General features: G+C 32.6%; 1 pseudogene across 1 annotated transcript; it reads left to right on the top strand.

Moving 5' to 3' along the window:
* Window positions 1-3,755: 3,755 nt before the first annotated feature.
* LOC148604879 (uncharacterized) lies at window positions 3,756-22,690 on the top strand (annotated as a pseudogene). Its single transcript, XR_015916122.1, has 6 exons — window positions 3,756-3,809; window positions 7,961-8,116; window positions 9,130-9,470; window positions 13,168-13,492; window positions 18,800-19,020; window positions 22,149-22,690. The product of XR_015916122.1 is annotated as an uncharacterized LOC148604879 (transcript).
* Window positions 22,691-25,706: the final 3,016 nt, after the last annotated feature.

Here is a 25,706-nt window from a genome sequence, read left to right as displayed (position 1 = left end):
TATATTTATACTAGAGACAATTGAGTTTCCATTAGAGTTACAATTTAGAGTTGAGGTTAGAGGTAGTTTTAGAATAAGAGAGTTTATGTACAGTTCAAGACTTAGTAAGTTCAGTACAGTTTACCAAACATCTAGAGGTGTAGCTTCCACCTCTCTCCTCTATATGATATGTTTGTATATGTGTATGAATGATGGATTAAACAAAACATTGAACACTTATTAACTGTTTAAAAAACTATGAGTTATGCATCACCATTAAAACACTGCATTTAGTACATACCTTCCCCTTCCGGTCTGACGGCTGAAAGAAAACAATTTGAAAGTTTGAGGTTTGTTGTTATATTCTAGTACATAAGCAGATTTGTACTTATGATATACATAAATACTTTTTATATCGTATGTTCGAAAACAAAATATATAAATACGAAAAACGCTTTTTATTTAAATACTAATCTGAACAGAAACATAGGCATTTGTCAGATGTTGGTTGTTAATGTGTCTTTGTGTTGTTACATAACTTTTGGCTTGATTTTAAAGAATTGTAATCGTTCTGTTACCATGGATTTTATTACTTTTATTGTCGGGCTTTCAGGGCTTACTTAAAGGTGTTTACACTTATTCGAGTCATTTTGTTTTGGTGATTTCGGACAGAATTTATTTTTGTATTAAGGTTATACGTTTGTCATTTGTTACGTTGCACCGTAAACGTTCAAATGTAGTAAGTTATTGTCGATCCAATTAAAAACCTGAGCAACCTGTCATGTCCGTTTGCAAATAGATCAATTTCACATTTAAAAAGTGAGACATCTTTGCAAAGATAAACTTCAATAACATCACTTTTTCTTTACAGGTTTTAACCCATGAAGCAAATGACAGAAAACCTAGGTCCGAAATCACGTGTAGTTCATTTGTCCGACGTTTGTTGCTTTGGGGACTAGTGATTATCTTTGTTGGTGTATTTCTGAAAAAGGCAATACACTGAATCCTTTTTGTATGATACAAACACCAACTTAATTAGGTGAACATTTATGTAATTGTTTAAAAGAGATAAAATTTAAAATTCCTGATTTCCAGAAGAAAAGAAACGATAAATTTAAAGTGTTAGCATTGTTTGCAATGACAGCGTGCGGAGTTCACCAAACCAAATATAATCAAGTTTTCTGTGCAACAGATCGACTTCAGTGTCAGGAAAATATGAATTTTTGTTCTTTAAGTTAGAAGAAAAGTTTGTACTGAATAACATAAATTACCTAATGCAATGTGCACATGTTTTAAAATATCCAAAGGAACAGAGTTAACTAAATTCAACTTCTAGGAAAAAACTTTTATAAATAAGGTGAGAAAGGGTAAATATAATTATATACAGTTGCTATCACTTCTAATCTCTCTTAAATTCTGTCAGAATCTGTCAGGAAAACTGTTTTATGACAGGAGACAGAACAGAAATCCTGACAGGTTCTGACAGGGTCTGACAGAGGCTGTCCTGGGTCAGGACACATTTGGTCCTATTCCCTGACAGATTCTGACAGAAAACTGTTCTTCGTCCTGACAAAGAAATATGACGAACTGTTCTAAACTGTCATACCCCTGGACAGTTCTAACACTTTTCTGTGTGACGTCATTTAGAACATGTAGTCCGAAAAAAAATGATAACTGTTCAAAACAGAATATTAGAACATCAAATCTTTTCTGCCAGACGTAATTTAGAGAAAGCAAGTCCGATTAAAAATAACCATTTAAAATATAAAAATGAAAATGAACCAACACAGTTCCAAATGACCTAATTCAGAAGAGTTGTATTATAAACTGTCAGGAATTGTTCTCGGTAGAAACTCTTCAGAATAACCCCAAAGAGAACACTTCTATCTAGATCTATTTAGAACAGTTCGTGACAGAGAGTGTCACGACCCATGACAGATTATGATAGAGCTTGTCCTAAACCATGACAGAGCTTGACAAGCTGTGCCATGCGTCTGGACATTTTCTGAAAGTTTAGAACTGTTCTGTGACAGCAAACACTGACAGACTCGAAGAGAGATTAGACGTAATCGCAATTGTACAATTGTACATGATTTTGAATTATACTAGCTCCTCACCAGTATTACAGAACTATGAAAAACTTTAGAGTCATGCAGATTACAGTAACATTGGTCAGTTATATGAATTGTATAGGGTTTTTGTCGGGTAGGGCATGACATTGTCTATGATAGGATTTTAAATGCTTCCGTTCTCCATGCATTCAAGTTAGAAAAATGAGGGTTTCTGAAAATAAGTTCTGGTAACGTCCAAATTATCTGACCACTTTAGAAAAAGGGGTCCATTGAAAATGCATGTACCGTATCCTTAATTTTGGTTCAATCACGTTCATGCATCGTCCCGAGAGTATATTTACACGCATTTTCAATTGATCTGCGCTTTCAAGAAAGTTCTACAAATTATCTTGAATTTTTCAGTAAGGAATAAAATGTCAAAATGGTAATAAAAATAGGTCAAATGTCAATATACTAGTATAATGAAATGTTGTAATTATAATTTTTTTGTCCTATGGAACCTCCTGAAATTTTCAGCAATTAGGTTCAATTTTCGGAATTTAGGATTCGACCAGTTTTGAGAAAACTAAGTCCCGCTTTCTGTACCTGTGGATGCCTGAGTATAAGTCGATTCACCACAAGTGCAGTTCTATTTTATTCTGTCTTCTGTAGAAACTTCTTGGTATTTTCACTGTTGTGTCAGACAGTACGTGTATCATAACTGTTGTCAGCTCTTATGAGCTTTTTACATACCCAGATTAAATTGTCATCTACGCTAACACGGTTGTGTTGCGCTTTTCAATTACCCAGATTAAAATATCATCTGCCGCTAAATAACACGGTTCTTTTGAGCTTGTTACTTACCCATATAAAATGTTATCTACGCTAACATGGTTCTTAAAATTGTGCCCTTTTTACTTACCCAGATTAAATTGTCATCTATCACTAACACGATTTGAAGTCTTGTGCTAAAATGTGTCTTGCAACTATATACACAAAAATACAATCACAAATCAAAATTCATTTGTATTGTTCAATGTATTCGCTCTGTGGTGATCCTATTCTTCGTCTAGTATGTCAGTGCAATGTTGGTAAAAGAGACAAACGGATACGCCTAATATTTTATTTCAGTGTCACGTACCAATTCAACATTTGTACTACAGTTGATAAAATGATAAAGCATGTTAAAAATGTATCATATATCATTGTTATAAAAATAAGGATTCTAATAGTAGACCATAAAAATCCTTAGCCATGGAAAGGAAAAAAATATAGATTTTTAACTCAATCTTCTGCTGTCTCAATCCCCCCTACCCCCACCACCACCACTGAAGTAAAACATGATTTGCGCCTTAGACTATAATTATCCTTAGCCACATATACAAAATAAAAAAAAAAATTATAATAATAACTCTTTCAACTCTTTCAATGCTTCAGAGCGAACTATTAAAGGCATATTACGATTTTATACGCGTACATAGTCTGCCGATATTTTTCAAAAGTAAGCCGATAGAAATATCCCTATTATGACACCAACCGCCACTCATAATAAGTCATCAGGCAGGGCATGATTCAGGTCCTTTGAAAAGGAGCGGTGCAGTGACCCTGTTCTAGAAGCATATTTGTTAGAGTTCTAGCGCGATACAAAAAATCTGCGTAGTTTCGGCAAAAATTAGGTCTAACACGGAAAATTAGTCCGAGGGCGACTTAACTATTATTAATTGACACGAAAAAAAAAGTAAAAGTAGAAAAAGATTAGTTTTCAGAAAAACCAGAGAGGTATGTACTATCTTAAAAAATAAATATTGAATAGGGATAGATAAAAATTCAATGATTAAATCAAATTATGAAAACCCATTGAGTGGCATGTTGCTTCAACTGTAAATCATCATAACTTTTTCGTTTTTTAAGATAATTGAAAAATTCTTTTGGTTCTCAAAACTGCCAATAAAACTTTTTTTTATCCATGCAATTTTTAAATCAATATTCAGTAATTAGACAATATGAGCATAAAATTTTAATTATAATTTTATATGAAAATAGAGGTTTACATATAAATATTGTTTCAAATTTATTCTTCAAGTAAAACAGTTATAAATTCACATGTAAAATATGAATTCTTTTCTGAAAAATTTTACAGAACCAAAATTGGATGTAAAATAAGAAAGCTATAAAGTTTTGAAAATTGGTATCCTAATCATCAAATTGTTAATTGTTTATTTGGTTATTTATTTACCAACCAATTTGACACTTAATGATATGCAAATTAGTGAATATGACATCACTAATGTGATTGGCGAACTCTCCTATATATTATGAGTCTATGTATAATATTAATCAATTTTGGGATTCGGCGCTGGAGATATCTTTTGTTTTGACCACCATTTGTGGTTCAAAACAGAAAAATGTCTCCAGCGCCGAATCTCGAAAGGGATTAATAGTACGTACTGTAGTTTTTCCTAGTTTTTTCTCTAAGATGGCTTTAAATAAAAATACTTATTTTTAACCAGGCAGAGGGTGATTCATCACATCTTTAGATAATCAATGAAACTGGATAATACATTTCTTAGGTCCTGAAAACAACTCTTCTCATGTTTGTGTCCTTGGTTCTGCAGCTTATTGTGAAATATTTTTTGACTGGTTATTGTGTAAAAATTCTGGCAGAAAGGTTTTGTGTACTTTTTTGTTAGTAGAACATTACCAAGATCTGAAGTGTTAATATATCCAGTGGGCAACTTTCATTTGCACTTTTATTTTTGGGTGTAGAGCCTCCTGAAGAATTTGCAATAAAAATTGTTTGCATGAATCAACCATTTTAAGCCTCTGCCTGGTTTAAAGGCAGAGCTGTACTTAAGTAACAACTTAGCAACTAGCTCACTCAATCTAATTAAAAGCTGATCTCACAGTTCCTGAAAAGCTGATCTTGCAGCTCCCAGTTTTCTGTTATTTTGCGACGTAACAGAAAACCAGGAGCTGTGAGATCGGCTTTTAATTAGATTGCTATTTCACTATACCAGTGTATAATGTTGTTTTGGGCCACTTGCAGCATGCCCTATGGTGTTATATACTGAAAACCTTATAACTTCAAATTCAAGGGTCTACAGAATTGCGTTCTTTCCCTTATCCGCAATAATTGGTATCCATGAATTAAAATACTTTCACAGTAATTAAAAATTTAAATGTAAATATATAAAAAAAATATAGGACACAGAACCTGATTTCAAAATAATTGAGCCTTAAAGCAAAAGACAATTTTTGCAACATATTATATGGATTTCTTTAGGGAATTTTCACTATTAAAAAGCTGGTTCATGTATATAGAATTTCTTATAAATTTATATAAAGAACAATTAACAGACATTCTTTCATATTTCAAAAATAAATTAGGGGTTACCTGCACTATTTTTCTTGTAATATTAAACAAACAAAATATCCATTACATTTCAATAGAACATTTTTCTACCAAATATCTCCCCTTGAAGAAGGTTTTCACAACTATTGTTTGTAATTTTAACAATCATAGTTAAATGTTAAAATATACTTTACCCCTCCCCCCCAACAAAAAAAAGACCTCCACTATAATGATGGAACCCATAGCCCTTTCAATCTTCAATCAGTGTCATTATCGACAGGATAACTCATGTGTACAATAAAATAGATCTCTATTGTTCAATATATTGTCTCCCTTGTAAATCCTCACTTGTATTTTGTTACAAAAAATAATATCCCATATAGCCAAAAATAAAAATCTGTGTTTCTGGTTACCTGACTGACTTATTAATGTATAAGCTTCCTTTTGATTTGTATATATTTTGGATGATACATTTAGAGTTATAGGGCTTCATATATATATATATATATATATATATTTCACCAAAAGTCACCATTCTGGGTCTAAATCATGCAAATATTTTCAAGGTGTGTCAATTTTAATATTTAATCACAATCAAAATACAGAGTTGTATCAGTCCATATTTGCCCCATCTGTTCAGGGTTTGACTTCAGTGGTTGAATCAAACCATGCTCCATGATGCATTTGATTATTTGCCGAAAATAATAAATCACTTTTTTACATCAAGTATATATCTTTTTACAAAAGTCCAAAAGACATGCAAGAAATCACCATTTTAGTTCACAATTTATCAATTGGGCCAAAGTTTTTTTATGAACATATTGACATAGTGCACCTCTAATGGAGAAGTTTGATTATGTTTTTTCTTGGTCTTGTTTCATCAAGAATAACTGAACAGTGATTTTCCTGCTGTTTTGGGAAAAGGAGCATGAATGTTGTAACTATGGATTTTCATATGTAAATATTTAGGCAAAAAATTTATGCAGTATTTTACAAATATTTTCTAACTAGAATCATTGATGAAGACCTGCCTTACAGTGTACATTGTATTGATGTTCAAGAGGAGAGACCTCATGATGACAAATTTGATATAGCAGAATGTAGAGAGAATTTTTTACATCTTACAAATATCCATTTTAATCATTATAAATCTTAAGACAATGTTTCAAGTGCACTACTAAAATCTGGGAAATTTTGATTATATTTCTCTTTGGTAATGTGACCAAAATTTGGAATATTAAAACAAATAAGACACAACTTTTCCTATCATCTTTGATATCACAGAGTCTATAGATATGAGGTAAATGAAATGAATGACTGAAAATTAAGAATTGATTGTATGCATTATTTGTATTGCATTTTTTTATTTCAACTGAAAATCTGAAAATCTAACTTTAATTCTATGTGATTTGGAAAGAAATCTGCATAGATCTACCAAACAAGGTATTGTTTGAAGTTTTTTTAGATTTATGAAAAATGATAAACCAATTAGTTTGTAAGACATGTAAGTCTAACCCCTACTTTTGAGGTTCATAATTCCATCCGTAACCACAGAGGCTATCACTATCAAGCATGTGGCCCAGCTAGTATATAAACACTAAAAATTAGTTTTTATATATTAGTCCGGCTGCATATTTGATAGTGGGAGTAAGCCCATGCGCCATAATGAAGGGAGTTAGTAAGTTTTCTTGCCTGCTAGTATGACTTACACCCTTTCTGTAAATTAGCTCTTTTAATTTTTTTTTTCATTTTCTAAATTCCAAGATAATTCCATATTCAAAAACTGTAATATTCCAGGTTGCTAACTTTTGTGGATTCTGTCAAGTGAACACATTTCCGGGTATCAATTTTTGTGGTTTCAAAATATGATTTTTTTTATAGTGTTAAAAAACAATTTCACTGGTAAACTATTAAGAGTATCTGGCCAATGCTAAAAAAAGGAATGATAAGTACAGCACATAATATATGTTTAATATACATGTACCATGTTTACAGAACATTTTTGTAGTACCTAATTCAGGGTAAAAATCCATAACATCATAATGTTACGATTTTAATTTGGTTTGAGTTAAAGTTGTTTGCATTGTTTTCTGTATAAGAACATGCTGTATTCTGAATTTTAAGTATCTTGATTTCAAGAAAACTAAAGATAAAAAAACATTTATCTGTATGTCAGATAAATGCACCTGAGATTTGTCTGTATTGATGTACCAAAAATTCATTTATTCACTTTTTTTTTTTGTTTTTTTGTTTTTTTTTCATGAAGATTTGAAACAGCATGTCACACTTGACAAAATTATTTACACCAGTACCATCTGGTGATCAAGGCCTGGACCCCTGACATAGTAAGCTGACACTCTACTAACTGAGCTAAAGAGTGCTACAATAGTGCAGTTAAGTTGTTGTTAAAACTTCTTAAGTGAAAATGACTTTGAGGGAGGGGCCCAAAATTTTAGATTATAGGGAGGGGGATAGGTGATACACAATTTCTTATAATATTTTAAGTCTCATTATTGATATATTGCTGAAACAGATATGCACCTGTACAATATTTGACACTCTCTTACTTTATATTTAGGTACACTCTAGTTTGAATGAATGGGACCAAAGGAAACATCATCTAATAGTTTTCATATTCATGAGGCAGAGTTTTCTGACACAGGGGCAAATATTGATACAGTGACATGGAAAAAGGAAAATGAATGTAATATAGAAAAGCCCATTGATGGAGGAGGTAATATAACATACAATTGTTACTTTTAGAGAACACTCAATATTGACCATGGATTCACATTGTAAAGGGGGAGGGTAAAAAATTTCAGATTACGGGGAGGGGGATAGGTGATACACAATTTCTTGTAACATTTTAAGTCTCATTTGTTAACATGAACCTTTCAATTTATTTGTATTATAGTGAACTTGGAATGTAAGGCCCAAATAAGTTTTTGTGTCTATTAAAAAATGTCTAACTGCACTCAATAGATTGTAACCATGTAACACCTTTTGAAATTAATGGGATATCAAGGGAACCAGGATTTAAATGGTAATCTGAAAAAATGTAATATAAGAATCATTGTTAGATAAGGAAAATAGACACACATAATAGTGATTTTCAATTGTGATCCATTCCCCCCCCCCCCCCAAAAAAAAAAAATGCTCTAAATTTCCCATGTTTAAGCAGTTAAAGTCGCAATTTTGAGTATAATCATTATCTCAGCGTTTGTACATGATTGAAATGAAGATTTGTAAGATCAAAATGCTGGCGGGGCATGCTCCTAGTATCTCCTTCACGAAAGAGCCACTGCAGTGACCTTAATACAATAGAAATTGTATTTAAACTTCATCAAGGATTTTTATTAGAAATTTATTAATGTTGTATAAATATCCCTTCCTCAGGCTTATAGATTATTTTCCAAAGTCACAATATTCACATTTTTTACCATATTGCATTGGCCCAATGCCCCTTGCCCAAAACATTAGGTAAATCATTGCACAACACATAATATAAAATAAACAAAATGATAATGGGAGCATGGGCCAGGTGTACAGGTAGGGTAAGTGTCCTCTGCATTTCTACAAACACCTGCCAATTTGTAATTTAATTTCAGGTCTGGGGTTGACATATGAGGAAAGAGAGACTATGACATTGTGAACTAATCGATTGGTTGTCATAGTGCTGATGATCCCCAACAAAAAACTGACATGTATTCACTTGTAGTCTTTACATTTACTTTTATCTATTAATAGGAGATTCATGTTACAATGTTGAAGATGACAATGATGACATTTATGGAAATATAGTCCAGGAGCATAACTTTCAGCTACGAGATCAGGAAGATGATCCCTGTTATAATAGAAAAGAGGTGTTACGAAATGATTGTTTTTTCTTTTTTACAACATCAGGGCTTAATGGATAACCATACACTTAACATTGCAGTTATAGGACCTCCAGGTTGTGGAAAATCATCTTTTCTCAATATTGTCTTTGCCAGTTTTAATGATGATTGTTGGCGTGAGATTGCCATATGTGGAGAATTTGGAAATCATGAGGGTACAATGGGAATGCAGGTCACTCAGAGATTTAAAAGGTATAATACAACTATAGGTAGAAGATATGCTTCTTAGATTTATGTATCATATTTATCATGAGGTAAATTGAAAATAAAACACAAACACAATATGATGTTAAAAATAAGTGGAGGACAATAACATCCTTGGAATTAGTAATCACAGTGTGAGAATTGAACCATGAAGATTTGTTATTATAGAGTTAGCTGCATTTAAGCGGATGTTCCAGTGTAATAAATATTGATAATTCACACTGTGAAATAAATTTGGTAATTTTACTCTCTGACTTTCTCCTGCCACAGTGTCACAACTTTGATTTCGATCCCCCCCCATTACTGAATTTAAAATTCATGTTGAAAATATTGAGATAAATTATGAAGAAAATTTGTTATCATGAATAACCAAAATATGATCACTCGTGCCAAGAATGCTGACAATTAAAGTCGTGTGCGGAACAAGTTCCACACAGTTTTTAAATCTAAGTGTTCTTCAGCACTCATGATAATAATTTAGTTATGCACTCTTACCCATTAATTATACTATTTATACAAAATCTGTATAATTATGCAGTAAGGCAAATAAGAGCCGCTTTTACAGAACCATTGTGCTCCTTTTAAAAATTTTTTGATACAAGTGAATCAGGGTTTCCGTTTGCCTTTGATTTAGATGCCAGGAATAACAGGTTTGTAGCCGGGACACATTTATCATATACTGAAATACTGTACATACATGTAGCTAAAAGAATCTTGTAGTTAGAATTTTCTTTTCAAAGATGTTAATGTTCATATTTAATTGCAAAATCACAAAACAATAGAATAATTAAATGTGTAAATAGGGGAATGAAGGACATCTATTTATTTGTTGTCGTCACTGAAAACATACTGTGATTCAAATGCAGATAGATTTTTTCCCTTTGACTATCATGACTATAATTTGCATCTTTTTTACCTCATGTAAACACGCACCACCCCTTCTAAACAACTCAATGGATTTTGATGGAATTTACAAGAAAGTTGGGCATTATATATATGCATGAAAGATCTCTGAAGGGAGATAACTTAGGAGTTTACATGATGCAAATTCTCTCAACCACTCAAGATTTTGATTGTATTTTGATAGTAAGGTTGGGTATCATATGTAGATGTGCTTGGAGAAGTGTTATTATTTTCCAATGCTGCCAAGAGAGATTATCAAACTTAAGGGTGGGATATATAACATTTAACTCTCTTTAAATGTGGTGAATTATCTTTGTGAGCTTGTACCGGTATATTGAATGTCCACCAGCAGATGTTTCAAGCAGTTATCAGGCTTGATCACTCAGAAAGATCCTGCTTTGTACTAGTAGGACATGTTGAGCTGGATTTTTAATGTGCTACTTCTGAAATATATATTAAATAAGATTTTACAATGCATTGAATGGCTATCATAGATATATTGTAGTGCAAGTTGTGATATTCTCTATGATATCCATATCCATATTATCCATGATGTTATTGGACTACAACTCACTAATGGTTGCACCCATTTTCATGAAATTATGGAAAATAGTTTATTTCTGCTAATATTAGCTTCCTTTTCAACCATATCAACTGTTATGAATATCTGATTTTCCATTTTCGAGTTTATAGGCTTTATTCATAAATCAAAGTACTCAAGTACTGAATCAATTTATATCAATTGTTTGAATTTTGCAAAATTTTCAGGTTCACACATGGTTTACATAGAACACCTAGTTGGATTGAAACAAAACATCCAACATACTGCATAATTGGACTGCAAACTACTAGTTGGCCTTTCCCAGTTTGTAGATTTTCAATTCGAAATTCAATTTAAAGATCTCCTGGTCGAAGGTGTCTGTCAAATCATATCAGCTACAGTCATTGAAATAAACCATGCCTTCAGATACATGTCCCTTTCAACTAGCTAAATTTCTCAGTTGATTAGCTATATAGCTCAAGTCCTACAAGCTATTTCATAAACACTTGTGTGTCATGTAAAGCATATAGTTTCTGGGTACCTAATTCAACAATTATGTCTGGTGAAGGAAACACTTGCCACACACCTGTAAGGCCCTGAAGCACCTTCAACTCAATTATTATAACACATGGCCAAATAGGAAGTTTAGTCCTTGCCTGCCTCTTTCTTTATATAAGTATCTTGATTGGAACCACTGCTCCCTTATTTTAAATACTAGTATATGAATCCACCAGTCCCTGCATGAAATTTCTGAAGACAGTCCTTCCAATTGGGACTCAGCATTGTTCTTTTCCATTTTTATGGGCGATGACTATTTATAATATTGAATGGTTTTTATTTTCTAGCTAAACATCAAATGGTTTATTATGCGTCTAAGAATATTGTATTTGTAGGCGACATATTGAATCGAACAATTGATTTATTGGGTAAATGCATAAAACTAAACAGGTGCTGGTGAGGTTAGAGGTCATATATTTTTTAATTGGATCATTGTTAATACAAATCAAATTAATCGTCATATTTAGTTGGCAAGAAAAGTTGTTTATTGGATTTGTTTATTGACGTAAATAGAATTAAATATGATAAATTAGAAATACCTATAAACTGGACCTAACTATCTATATTTGAACGTTAATGGGGTATGCTAGTGGGACTATTTTCCTGGGTAAGTGTAAGATAATTGCAGATGCTAACAGGCTTTACAAATCTAAAGGCTCTGGCGACTGCTATTTCAATTCTGATTTTCAATTTAAGTTGATAAAAAAGAGGGATTTCCCATAATTCAAAATGCTTTAAGCAATTTTCATGAAACCTTTTTGAATTTGTTTTATATATTACTCATTTAAGCTTCTTTTTTTATTTTTATATAAAATTATATTGTGTCAAATATTTGATAGCAGTCCATATTTGCCCAATCTGTTCAGGTTTGACCTCATTGGGTGTATCTAGCTTTGCTCTTCGTCATTGGGAAAGTGTGCATAATTTTTTTATTAAATTTCCAAATTTGGAATAACCTTACGAAACCTTGACATAGAAATAAAAATGATTAATTTTATAGACCATGTCATGAAAAAGATATAAATCAGTACAAATTTTGAACACAAATACCAAATTCTACCTTTCGACTGCCAATTAGCCTGGGGAATAGTTCATCTTTTTTAGAATTTTTTTTAGTAATTTTTGACAAATATGAAAACACTTATCAGGGTAAACAGCCTTATTTTGGAGGCAATTTTAGGAAAACAATAGCACTGAAAAGCAATTGCCCTGACTTGTTACAGGTATCACTGATGGAAATGGTAGGATGAACATTACAGTAGTATACATTTATCAGGGTATACAGTCTTATTTTGGAAGCAATTTTAGGCAAATAATAGCACTGAAAAGCAATCGCCCTGACTTGTTACAGGTATCTCTGATGGAAATGGTAGGATGAACATTGCAGTAGTATTCATTTATCAGGGTATACAGTCCTATTTTGGAAGCAATTTTAGGCAAATTATAGCACTGAAAAGCAATCGCCCTGACTTGTTACAGATATTTCTGATGGAAATGATAGGATGAACATACAGTAGTATATTTTGCTAATGTTATCTTTACTGTATTGTATTCAGTCTTTTGCATCAACACATGTAAATAACTATACAAATTTTGTACATATACCCATACTTGTACAGTACTTCCATAATACAAAAAAATACATGAATAATCTCAAACTTTACATTAAATTTATATTTGCAGCTATCCAAAGAAATACTACTATTGCAAAGAGGATTGTTTCCTTCTACCAACATTTGTTGACATGACAGGTTTTGAGAATGACTCTTCTGAAATCAATGAGAGTTACTTCGCCTAGTGTTCCTTGGCAAAGTTGAGGAGAAAGAAAAACTAATAGATATCATCAAATATGGCAGAATCAATGGTATAGATAAAATGAGAGAGAAATATCGCAGCAGATTTTCTCACCGCAGGATCAACTGAATAATTGTTGTGTGTTCTGCAAACCCTGATTCCGCAATACCCAGTCAGCTCTTGAAAACAGTTGTAAAAGTTGCCAATAATCTGGGTAAATATTTACATGTAATATGACTTTAACTTAATTTATGTGTTTAATCAATTGTTTTTTAACTTCCCATGTTCTTGTATTCATGCATCTACTGGTTTGACAATAATGGCCAAGATTTGTAAAATTTGAAGGAAATTGTTGCCATATAATAGTATGGGTGCATTGACACTGTCATCTTTTATGTTCTCAGCTATGTAATTGTCTGTAGACACTTAGTTTTTTGTGATACCTTAAACTATTATTGGTAGGATCTTCATAAAATTAATCAGTAAGATTAAAAATACAAAAGTAACTTTGGTATTGATTTCTGGTGCTAATTGGCCATAACAATTCTATATGATGGTATGCATATTTTGTGGACATGTACTAGTATCACCTGGTCTTTGTTGAGGTCATCTGCATTATTAGGGTCTGTAAACTTTTGTTTATTTTTAATAAATTAAGTAAAACTTATATTCTCCTTTTGAAATTTTAGGGACATGGCAGAGGGCCCTACAGTTTTGGTGGTATTTGCCCCACTTTGTTTGAATATAAGGGACTAAAAGGGGAAAATATGTCTTATCAGTAGAATTGATTGAAAAGTATTATTATTCATCTGATTTCAATTATTCAGATGTTAATGTGTTATTTTGGAAATTTGGTTTCAAGTGCTACAGGATAAACTTACTTGAACCATTTTTTTCTAAAAGGGGTACAATATTCGACCATGCCAAATAAAAACTAATTTTTTAGCTCCCCGGCCCTTTTAGGCCATGTGAGCTAATGCCATCACTTGGTATCTGTCGTTGTCATTGTCCGTCATTGTTGTTAGCAGTTTTTCAAAAATCTTCTCCTCTGACACTACTAGACCAATAAGAACCAAACATAGTATGAATGTTCCTTGGGGTATCCTGCATAGAACTGATGTGAGAATTTTTTATCCGTGGAAAAACATGGCTGCCGTTACTAAAAGTAAAACATAGTGGTCAGACAGTAGTTTTTAGCTCACCTTTCTGAAGGCCATGTGAGCTATTGCCATCACTTGGTGTCTGTTGTCATTTCTGTCGTCGTCGTCGTGAACATCCATCGTTGTTAACAATTTATCAAAACTCTTCTCCATTGACACTACTTGACTAATTGGAACCAAACTTGGTATGAATTGATGTGGGGATTTTTGATCCGTCGAAAAACTTATTGGTCAGACAGTAGTTTTTCGCATATACACTGTATATTAAAAACTGTTAGGTTTAGCCAAATTCTGAGTTTGGTGAAAGTGTTCAATAAGTGGAGATCTATCTGTGGTCATTTTCATTTTAATCTGTTAAGCCATGTTGGAGTTATTGCCCTTTTTGTTGTTTTTTGCTATTTTCAATGTTATTACATTAATAAATCTTCTCCTCTGACACTACTTGACTAATTGGAACCCAACTTGGTATGTTGTTTGCATAAATCTCCAAAGCAGTTAAGTTTAGAGAAACTCTGACATTAGATAAAAAGTCTTCAGGGATCAAAGTTGACAGGTGACTCCTTGTAAGAGTTATTGCCTTTGAAAGATGAAAAATGACGTTTTTTTTTTTTTTTTTTTTGTTTTTTTTTTTACAGTTTTCAGCCAATATCTTGAAAACTATAATAGATAGAAAGAAACTTTCAATGGCTGAAATGATCTGTATGTTAGTCCTACCAAAGTCGTCTTGAGTCAAAATTGTTGGACAACACCTTGTTAAATTTATTGCCCTTGAAAGACAAACCTGAACCAGGTGAGCGATTCAGGCTCTTGTTTGCATATATCTTCAAAACCCTAAGGTTTATCCGAATTCTAACATTCGTTAAAAGTGTTCAGCATGATGAGATCTATCTGTAGTCATAGTTTCATTGTAATCTGTTAAGCCATGTTGAGGTTATTGCCATTTTTCAACATTTTTTTGCTATTTTTAATGTTATTTCTTTCACAAATCTCCTCTGTCACTACTTAACCAATTGGAACTAGATTTGGTAAGAATGTTCCTTGTGGTATCCTGCAAAGAACTGTTGTGGGAATTTTTGATAAATCAAAAAACATGGCTGCCGTTCCTAAAAATACAACATAGACAGTAGTTTTTTACTTATTATATTGCCAAAGCCATTAGGTTTAGCCAAATTCTTTCAATTGCTGAATTGATCCTTATTGTAAGGCCTACAAAAGTTTCTCAGGAATCAAAGTTGTCAGAAGACTCCTTGTTAGTGTTATTGCCCTTGAAAGATGAAAAATGATGTTTTCTTTTTATTTTACAGTTTTCAGCCAATATTTTGAAAACTATAATAGATAGAAAGAAACTTTCAATGGCTGAAATGATCCTTATGATAAGTCCTAACAAATTATTCTTGCGTCAAAATTCTTTGACAACTTGTTAAACTTATTGCCCTTGAAAGATATAATTTAACCACATAGCGATTCAGGCTCCTCGGAGCCTCTTGTTTTATTTTTTGTGTGATTTTGATTTTTTAATTAAATTTCTCATGAAAATGACTGCCACACCCCTAAAAATCATTTCTAATTTTTTTTTATGTGATTTTAAATTATATTCGATTCCTGATAAAAATTCCAATCAGATTTCAGATATCTCAGATATCTGATTTTCAAGTTATAAGGGGACAAAATTAGTCATACATTTTTCCTTGTTTCTGTCCAATAGTTTTAAGTTAAAGTTTTTGGATCTTTATGAAATTGCACCATAATGTACCTTTCTACTTAAGAAAGATTGGATCAATTTTAGGGTTTGTGATTTGAGGTCAAAAGGGGATCATAAGAAATAATATCTGGTTTCTGGAAATAACTTGAATAAGCAATGGTATTAATCTATTTGATATTGTATTACTATTATGTCAAACTACATAAGGAAGGCTGGGATTGATTGTTAGGGTTTTGACTTGGACAATTTTGAAATAATGAGTGAGAAACAAGCATTTTCTTGATTTTTGGATAAAAACTTGAGTTTTTGTTTGTTGTTGGGGTTTAACGTCCGAGCAGCAATATTTCAGCTATATTCAGACGATGAACATGAAATTGATGATAAAATGAACATGAAATGATGAAATGAAAAAGGAATGGGACACAAGGGTCAACAAGTTTTTATTGCCACTGGAGATATGGAGAGGTTGGTAGGGTCGAGCAATTTAGCCTCCTGTGGCGGAGCCCTATGGTTCCTACTCCGGGAGAATACCACAGTAGGGTTCTTTAACATGTGAGGAACGTGGCATCTTTCCCAACTCGGTGCAACACTATGGTTTGCGGTCAGGTTTTCCGTATTATAGCCTGACAACCCCAGCATGTAACACGCCAGGGGTACCCCATTCCACCACCTGGGCCACACATCCCAGTTGCTCTGTGGGCAGAGCACCCTAGCCCCCGGCTTGTGTTCTGAGCACTATTTAGTCGCCTTTTACAACAAGCTTAGCGCTGCTGCAGGCCTATTCTTTTAACACCCGGACCTGCACGGGGCTAAAACCTTGAGTGAGAGTGTTTGGGTCTCTGTAAAATTGTATTTCAAGGTTTTATACCACTTAAGGAAGTTTTAGTTGACCCAAGCTGATGGACTCAGGAGTCCTAATTATGTTTCAAGAGTTGAAGGTCTGGACTTTTTCAGGTTTCAAATGAATGGTCCACTTGATTTAACTTAAGTCTTCAATGAAGTGTCAATAAAGTTTTTATAGTTGATGGTACTATAAACCTTGGAAAAGGGGCTGGCAAGTCAGGAATAAAAAAAATATTCTACTTTGTATATTTTTCCTATGTATATTATCTAGTAGGAGATTGAAATTTCTGTGACTACTTTAATTCTTGTCTGATGCTTATGGTTTGAATTTTCAATTGAAACTGACTGAGTCATACCAGTAATCAAAATCTGAAGTCAAAGCTGTATCAGGATTTAATGTACCTGTCAATACCTATTCCAAAAGATTTTAGGTCAATCTGCAGTTGTATCAAGCTGTGCCTTGTGAAGCATTTTACTTCTTATATCACAGAAATAGATTTTACAGTACCTGAACCGATCCATGCAAAAAAAATTGTGATTGGTCATCGATCACCAATCAGTTTTCGGTCAGTCATTGATCCGTCAAAGCGATCCATTTAACTGGTGATCGCATCACGTGACCTCAAAGCGGTCAATGTATTTTATTTTTTTGTTGTTTTCTTTGTCAATTTTACACATATTTACATAATGTAATATATCTAAACACCAATTTATACTTTTATTTAACATTTTGTTTTATTTAAAAGAGATATTATGTCATTTTACACGACAGAACTGTGATCAGATCGGTCACTGGTCATCGGTCATCGATCTGTTAGTGATCAATCAGTCAACGATCATCGATCCGTCAAATCGTTGCGCGGATCGGTTCAAGGACTGTACATTTGATGCAAAGTAATTTAACATCTTGTCGTCAGAGTAATTACTGATTATATGTCAGTTTTTATCCTTTTTTTACACTGAAACAGAGAAATGATATATGTATTGAGGTATGAACTTTGAAGAATCTATATCTTAAACTTCAATTTGATAGGAAAAACCATTGAAGTTTTTTAAGAAATCTTATTGACTAAGATATACATATAAAAACCAGATGATTGGTTCAAACTCACTGTATCGTCATAACAACCATAATGATATTATAAACATAACTTCCTGAATCCAGAATGTCTAGTGTTTTAAATATTTATTTTTTTTACCACGACGGTCTCCATTAGTAACATACAGTACCTGAACCAGTCCGTGCATCAAAAACTGGGATTGGTCATCGATCATCATTCAGTGTGCTGTCAGTCATCAATCTGTCAAACCAATTCATCAAATTGGTGATCACATCACATGACCACAGAGTGGTCAATATATTTTACAGATTCAATGGTTTTATTTGTCAATTTTACACATATTAACATAATGCAGTAGATTTAAACATCAATTAATACTTTTATTTAACATTTATTCTATTTTGTCATAATTTTACGTAACAAAACTGTGATCAGTTAGGTCACCAGTTATCGATCTGTCAGCGATCAATCAATCAGCGGTCATTGATCTGTCAAATTGTTGCGTGGATGAGTTCAGGGACTGTACTTTACTTATTGTGTTGCTTTGGCGTTAACTGTTCACACTGCAACAATATGGTAAAACTATTATTGATTTTTTTACTCATTTGAAAGAAAGATTGTATTATGGTAGACAAATTTCCCTCTATCTGTCGTCATGTCAACATGTTATGTCATAATTTGAAAAGCACTTGTACAATAAACTACAAACCTATAACAATGTAACTTAAATTTTTTTTTTTTTTGTAAAATTTTAGATATAACCTATTATGGAGTGATGACTCACATGGACAGATACAAAGCTAAGATCAACAAGAAAGTTTTAGATAAGGAAGAAATGTTTGTGAAGACACTCGAGGTACCGAAAAGCAGGTTTGCCAGGGTTGTCAATTATTGTCCAGACGTAGATCCTGATAGGACATATGAAGAAACCATTATACCAACAATCAATGTTCCTGTGCTAAGACTAATGAGACAGGTAATATAAGATGGTACTTAGGGCAAGATAAATTTTTAGCTCACCTTGCCAGAAAGGGCCATATGAGCCATTAATTGCCATCCGTCTTTGTTGATTGTAGTCCTTTGTTGTTGTTATTGTCGTAAACAATTTAGATAAAAAGTTTTTCAACAGAAATGACTGGGCAAAATGGAACCAAACTTGATATGAAGATTCCTTAGGATCTCTTGCCTACAACTGTAGTAGGAAGATTTTATTTATTGACAAGCAGGGCTGCTGTTGCTTAAATAGAAACAACAGTTTTTTGCAAATATGTATAAAACGATTAGGTTTCAATAAATTGTTACGTCAACAACAGAATTCAGCAACTCATAAACTATAAACTGTAACTGTAGATTGTTACTGAACTTGTGTATTGTACACACAGCTTTTTTGCCCTTGTTGGATTTTTTGTCCTTTTTGATGTTTTTAGGTAATTCACCTGGTACTTAGTGTTGCACCTTACTTATTAGGAATTTTATTGTGTGTTTGTTGTTTCAGTTCATTTTTTTACCTTACATTAAATTGGGATGGTTAAGGTCTTATAAAACTTGTTTAACCTCATTGCATGTTTTGTTGGCCTGTCCACAGTTAGGATATGTTGGTCATTAATGAATCTTTGTGTAGTTATGATGATTTCTTAGTTTGATTATGAGGAATAGTCATCATTATGATACCATGGAGTATCTTGAAGTCAGAGCCTTTCAGAGTTTGCTTACAGTTATGTTTACACCTAATGATAACCTCTGAAGGTATTTATTGTCTTTGATATATATAGGTATTTTGCTGATGCATTTGTTGCATTTCTATATTTCAATTATTTTTTTCCATTCTGGATTCAATGAAAACTTGGTTATATTGTCAGCTTGATCAGCTACCTATTAACCTAGTGAAATAATTTTAAAATCCATCTAGAACAAAAACCAATAGTCGTTAGATAAACATAGAAACCATCCATATTTCATAAATGTTTCAACTGCTTAGAATTTAGTAGTCATTTGATAGCTTAGTACAGTTCTGTATAAGAATCAGGCAACAGGTGGCACATCATTCTCGACTTGGTCTTTTTTGCCTCAAATATATTCAATACATCTAGAAAACAACTGAAAAGCTGTTTGAATTTATCCGGAAACATCTGTATCAAAGATATCTTTTGACTACCTGTATAAGAAAAAAAGTGAGGGAAAATGTTACTGCCATTTTTCCGTAATGCATTTCAACTAAATTTGACATATCCACATCTTAAAAAGGCAAATTTTACAAACACTTGAATGGTTATTTCTGGATGTCATCAGGTATAAATACTTGGTTAATGCAATAAAATGTCTGTGTTTTGTCCTTCATGTGCCACATCTTATACACATTCTGCCAGATTCTTAAACAAATTACTTAAAAAATGTTCATTCTAGTGTTAGCCAAGTGTAATTATATGTTCTGCATGATCACTGATCTGTAGAATGTTCTTAAATAATTGCTGTTTCAGTGTTTGACTTGTAATACATTCTCATTAAATGGTCTATAGTTTGCTTTTAGGTATGTGTTCGTGATAGCAAAAATCATTCTCATTCTTTCAAGAGATAATACTTCAAGGGAAAAATAATTTGTTTTAAAATGTGACATCAAAAAGTTTTACTTTACCATCAATAGATCTAAGACAAGTTAATGGGATTACTCATAAATTAAAAAAATATTGAAGGTCTACAACCCACTTTCATTTTCTAGAACAAGTTAAAAGAATTGAGGAGTTCATATTTATAGTGTTCCAAGCCCATGATTACTGAGCAGGAACTTTGAATTCCTTTTAAGTTAGCCCTTGACATTGAGAATTAAAAGCTTAATCCAGGTGAACTCGTACAACGATTTTTTGTTAGAGTTATTTCCTTTGAAAGGTAAAAAATAGTTTTTTTTTGCAGTTTTTAGCCAGTGTCTTGAGAACCATAATTAACAATCTTTTAATTGATGACATGTTCTTTACAGAAAGGCCTTCAAAAGTATTTGTTATATAATAAGGTGAATGTTTTCGGATGACTCCTTCTTACCCTTCAAAGACGAAAAAGAACATTTTTTTAAAACTTGTTAGCTTATATCTTAAAAGGTATAATAGAAAAAAAAAACACTTTTAGTTGATTAAATGATCTTTACCATAAGGCCTACAAAAATCTTCATTAGAATGGCTTCTTCTTAGAGTTATTGCCCTGGGTCATGGGAAAGTGAAAAGCGATTCTCACCCCTAGAAGACTTTTGTTTAAAATATGCAATGAAATTTGGCATTGTTTTGTCAGTCCAAACACATGTTGTAAGCTAAGGCATTCCAAATGATATTTAAAAATAAACCTTTGAAAGATAAATGTAAAAGGCCATGTCGACAGTGATGTTAAAGGTATTCTATAATAGTAAAATTAACCTCAGACACTGTGAAGTCAGCCTCATATCTTGATCAACACTTAGAAATTGATGGTAATGGAAAACTATTGATCAAACTTTGCGATAAACATGATGACTTTTCATTCAAAATTGTCAACTTTCCTTTCATCAGTGGCAACATCCCTTCAGCATCTGCATATGGAGTGTTCATATCACAACTCATATGTTATGTCAGAGCTTGCTGAGACTACGCAGACTTTTTGTATTGCACTAGAATTCTATCAAATAGGCTTCTGGAGCAGGGTTATGTCGCTACAAGATTGAAGTCATCACTACAAAAGTTTTATGGTTGTCATCATGAACTCATAGATCGTTATGGTGTATCCATCTGCGCCATGAAAACTGATCTGTTCAAAGTGTCATAGTTTTCTTTTCCTCTTTTGTCTACCGCAGATTTGACTTTTCATGAGCAACTCGGCGGGTGTTTCTAGAAAACGCAGAGGAAGCTTACCCTACCAGTGCACCTGGTCCATACTCCCAGTTTTTAGTGGAGTCCGAGTTTCTCATTTGCTTTTGTTACTTTGTATGTATGATTTTAGTTACTTTATGTTCTTTGTTGTGTATGTCTGTTTTCCATGTCTGGTCTTTGTCCCTGAATTGCATTCTTTTGATTACTGCTATTAACCTTGGTTCCCTTGACTACTCTCACAACAATTTGTTTTAAAAATCATTTCATATATTTGCAGGTTTTAACTCCTGAACCAAATGACAGAATACGCTACGCAGAGGATTATGTAAAATATCCTGTTGTAAAATATCTGTTGTTTTTGGCGTTTGTAATCTACGTCTGCATCTGTTGGATGCAAATGGAGGGAAATTAAATCTGTTTTTGTAACTTATTTAACATAATGATTTTTTGAATCTGTTTTTTTTTTTATCTTCATTTGTTTTTTTTTATAACTTTACCACTGGTTACCCTTCTGACTTCCAATTTTTACTTTGTAATGGACAGACAAGTATCTGCTGGTGTCAAGTGAATGTATTCCAATATATTTGCATTTTTTATATTGCTGTTACTAAGTAAATATATTTGAAAAGCAGCTATGTTGAAATGATTGTACTTGCTTTTTTTGAACTTTGTGTTGTATTTCAGTAAAATGAAGCCCTCAATTTAATTTTAATTATGACATTACACACATACTCTCTAATGATCAATATCTTTTTGTACATCTCAATAAATCTTCTACTGATTATTATGACATTGTGACTTGTTTATTGTTTAAGATTAAGGCTTCTTATATTGGTATGGCGCTTTCATTGTCCATTTTGTCTTCCTCCTCGTCGTAGTCTGTAGTCTACGACGTTTAATAATTTTAGCTGTGGTTGACCGTTTGTTAGTGGCCCCTACCATTTTATAATAAGAGACAAAAAAGGGTAAAAATGAGTGTTTGAATATTTGTTTTTCTTCCAGTCTTGATAATGCCTTTTATTATTGTGTTCCTTATTTAATTCCGGTAAACGAATGTATCAGCAGATTTGATGGGTTTGTACCGTTTATGAGTATAAGAGGTCAGAGGGGCCACACTCTCAAATATTCCACTTTTTAAAATTTTTGGTCCAGGTTCAACATTAGTTTTAATAAGATTCCTTATGAAAATTCTTTTTCATATTTAAATCCGATTAAAGGTATCTCTAACGCGTTTGCTTAATACAGGTTGAAAGGGGCCACCTCCCTAAAAAATAGACTTCTTATTTTTTAGTCTGATTTTAATTTATTTTTTTGAATCCATGCTTGCATTTTTAAATCATATTACAAATTTTTCGAGTAATAAAGTATTAAAAGGACAACAATGGAAATGTTTTTGACTCATGTTGAAATTTTTTTTTTGACTTTCAAATTTTGTGCAATTTAGTGACCAAACAAGTTGTTGTGTCCTTTAATGAATTTTATGTCCCTTTGCTTAAGTGTGTCCAAAATCAATATTGTGTCCATGCTGCACTCTATGGAGCTTTTAATTTTATTTATCATACTGTCCAGATAGAATCTTTTGAAATATATATATCAATACCATTGTTTGTCCATAACTTTGTTCTGTCCATGTAATCATTAAGTCTTTTTGCAACTTAGAAAATTATTCAGTCATTTTCTTACCGGTTAAAATTTGTTCCTGTGTCAATCATTTAATCAAAATGAAATTAAGAGCTGTTTCAATCTTTGATATGTCTATGTTTGCCCCATCTCTTCAGGTGTCAACCTCTGTGGGCGCCAGATGCTGGCGTATCTAGCTGCACCCTGCCAAACATTTTATTGAAAATAGTTGTTACTAAATTCAACTTTCTTTTAGAAAACAGTATTTATTTTGTCCATCAGGACGCGTCAAGAGGGGACATGGAAATGACAAGCATCCGTCCATCCGTCTGTCTGTCTGTCCTCCGTAACCTAGGACTTTAGAGTTTTCCAAGATTTTTTTGTAATGCTCAACTAATTGGTTTAATCGTTTGTATGTAATCTTACAATGAGAAGTTACAGATTAAGTTCGACTTTGGTTACAGTTGATTGATTGTTATGGAAGTTATGGCCGTTGGACTTAGAAAATTACAGTGAATTTAGTTTTCTGCCGTAGTTTGGTAATGCTTTTACCAATTGATTTTATGTTTTGTATGTATTCTTACTATGAGGAAGAGCAATCAAGGGAACCAAGGTTATAGCGATAATCAAGAGAATGCAATCTAGGGACAAAGACCAGACATGGAAAACAGACATACACAAAAAAGAATATAAAGTATCTGAAGTCATAAAAACAAAGTAAAAAAGCAAATGAGCAACTCGGACTCCACTAAAAACTGGGAGCATGGACCAGGTGCACCGATAGGGTAAGCGTCCTCTGCTTTTCCAGAAACACCGGCTGATAAAAAGTCAAGTGATAAATTACAAATTAAGTTTGAATTAAGTTATGGTTGAATGATTTTTACAGAAGTTACGGTCCGTGTACTTTGGAAATTTCAGCAAATTTGTTTTGTAAGGCTTTTATCAATTGATTTTATCTTTTGTGTATAGTCTTACTTTGAGAAGTTACATATAAGTTCGACTTTGGTTATGGTTGAATGATTTTTACAGACGTTACGACTCGCAGACGTCTCACTGATAATTTCAGTGAATTTAAAGTTTTCTGCACTTTTTATTTACGCGGGGGACATTTGAACGCAGTTATTCTATTGTTGTCAGCTTTTGTGTTTAGTTATGAATATGTACACTCGATGTATGTACATTTGTGATGACATGTGAATTAGGCACTACGTATGTTAGTGTCATACAGATTTTCGTCTATGTGTGTTTGAATCTTGTTATGTTAGGCAAAGACTCTGAATATTTTTCTTCCATGCTTATGAATCTGTTTCATTCAGATAATCAACAATATATCTTAATTTTTTGAAGCACTTAATGGTGATCTGATAAATTTTTGTATTGTGAAGCCCTAGTGTAGAGTTTGTCATCATTGAATGATGTAAAATTTTTTTTGTATGTTTTTATACATTGTCACTTAATGGAATTAGATACTTTGTTTTAAATTTTTAATGAATAAACAAATACAATATTATTTCTCCCATTTCTGATTTCGTCGTGTGTTACTAGAAAAGCAGAGGACGCTTACCCTACCGGTGCACCTGGTCCATGCTCCCAGTTTTTATTGGAGTCCGAGTTGCTCATTTACTTTTGTTACTTTGTAAGTATGATTTTAGTTACTTTATTTTCTTTGTTGTGTATGTCTGTTTTTTATGTCAGGTCTTTGTCCCTGGATTACATTCTTTTGATTACCGTTATAACCTTGGTTCCCTTGATTACCCTTTCTAATGCATATTAGGATATTTTCTAATTGAATTCTGTTAATGAACGTCTACTCTGTTTTTAACAGATTTTAATGATGAATACAGTAGGGTTGAATTTTGTCACTTTCGCATGAACCACTTGTGCTAAGTCAATCAATCACATTTGGTATGCAGTAGCATTGGAACCACTACACCACAATTCCATATCTATTTCATGCAAATGCCCCCACAGTCACGATCTATTAACTTTGATATTTCAAATTTCGTGTTAAGATTAAAAAAAATAGTTTTCAGATTAGGTCACTTTAACGGTAGGTCAATCATATTTGGTATGTAGTTGCATTAGTATCAATACATTACAATTCTTGATCTTTTCGTGCATATACTTCCGCAATCACGGTCATCGAATTTGAACTTATAAAAAATTTCTTGATATTTTAAAGTTTTGTTTTCTCTTTACGTCTGTTTAATACGAA

This window comes from Perna viridis, chromosome 10 (genome assembly GCF_037379345.1).
Source record: "Perna viridis isolate PV_CMFRI_1.1 ecotype Kerala chromosome 10, ASM3737934v1, whole genome shotgun sequence".
NCBI lineage: Eukaryota > Metazoa > Mollusca > Bivalvia > Mytilida > Mytilidae > Perna > Perna viridis.
This window is presented reverse-complemented; position numbering and strand designations above follow the sequence as displayed.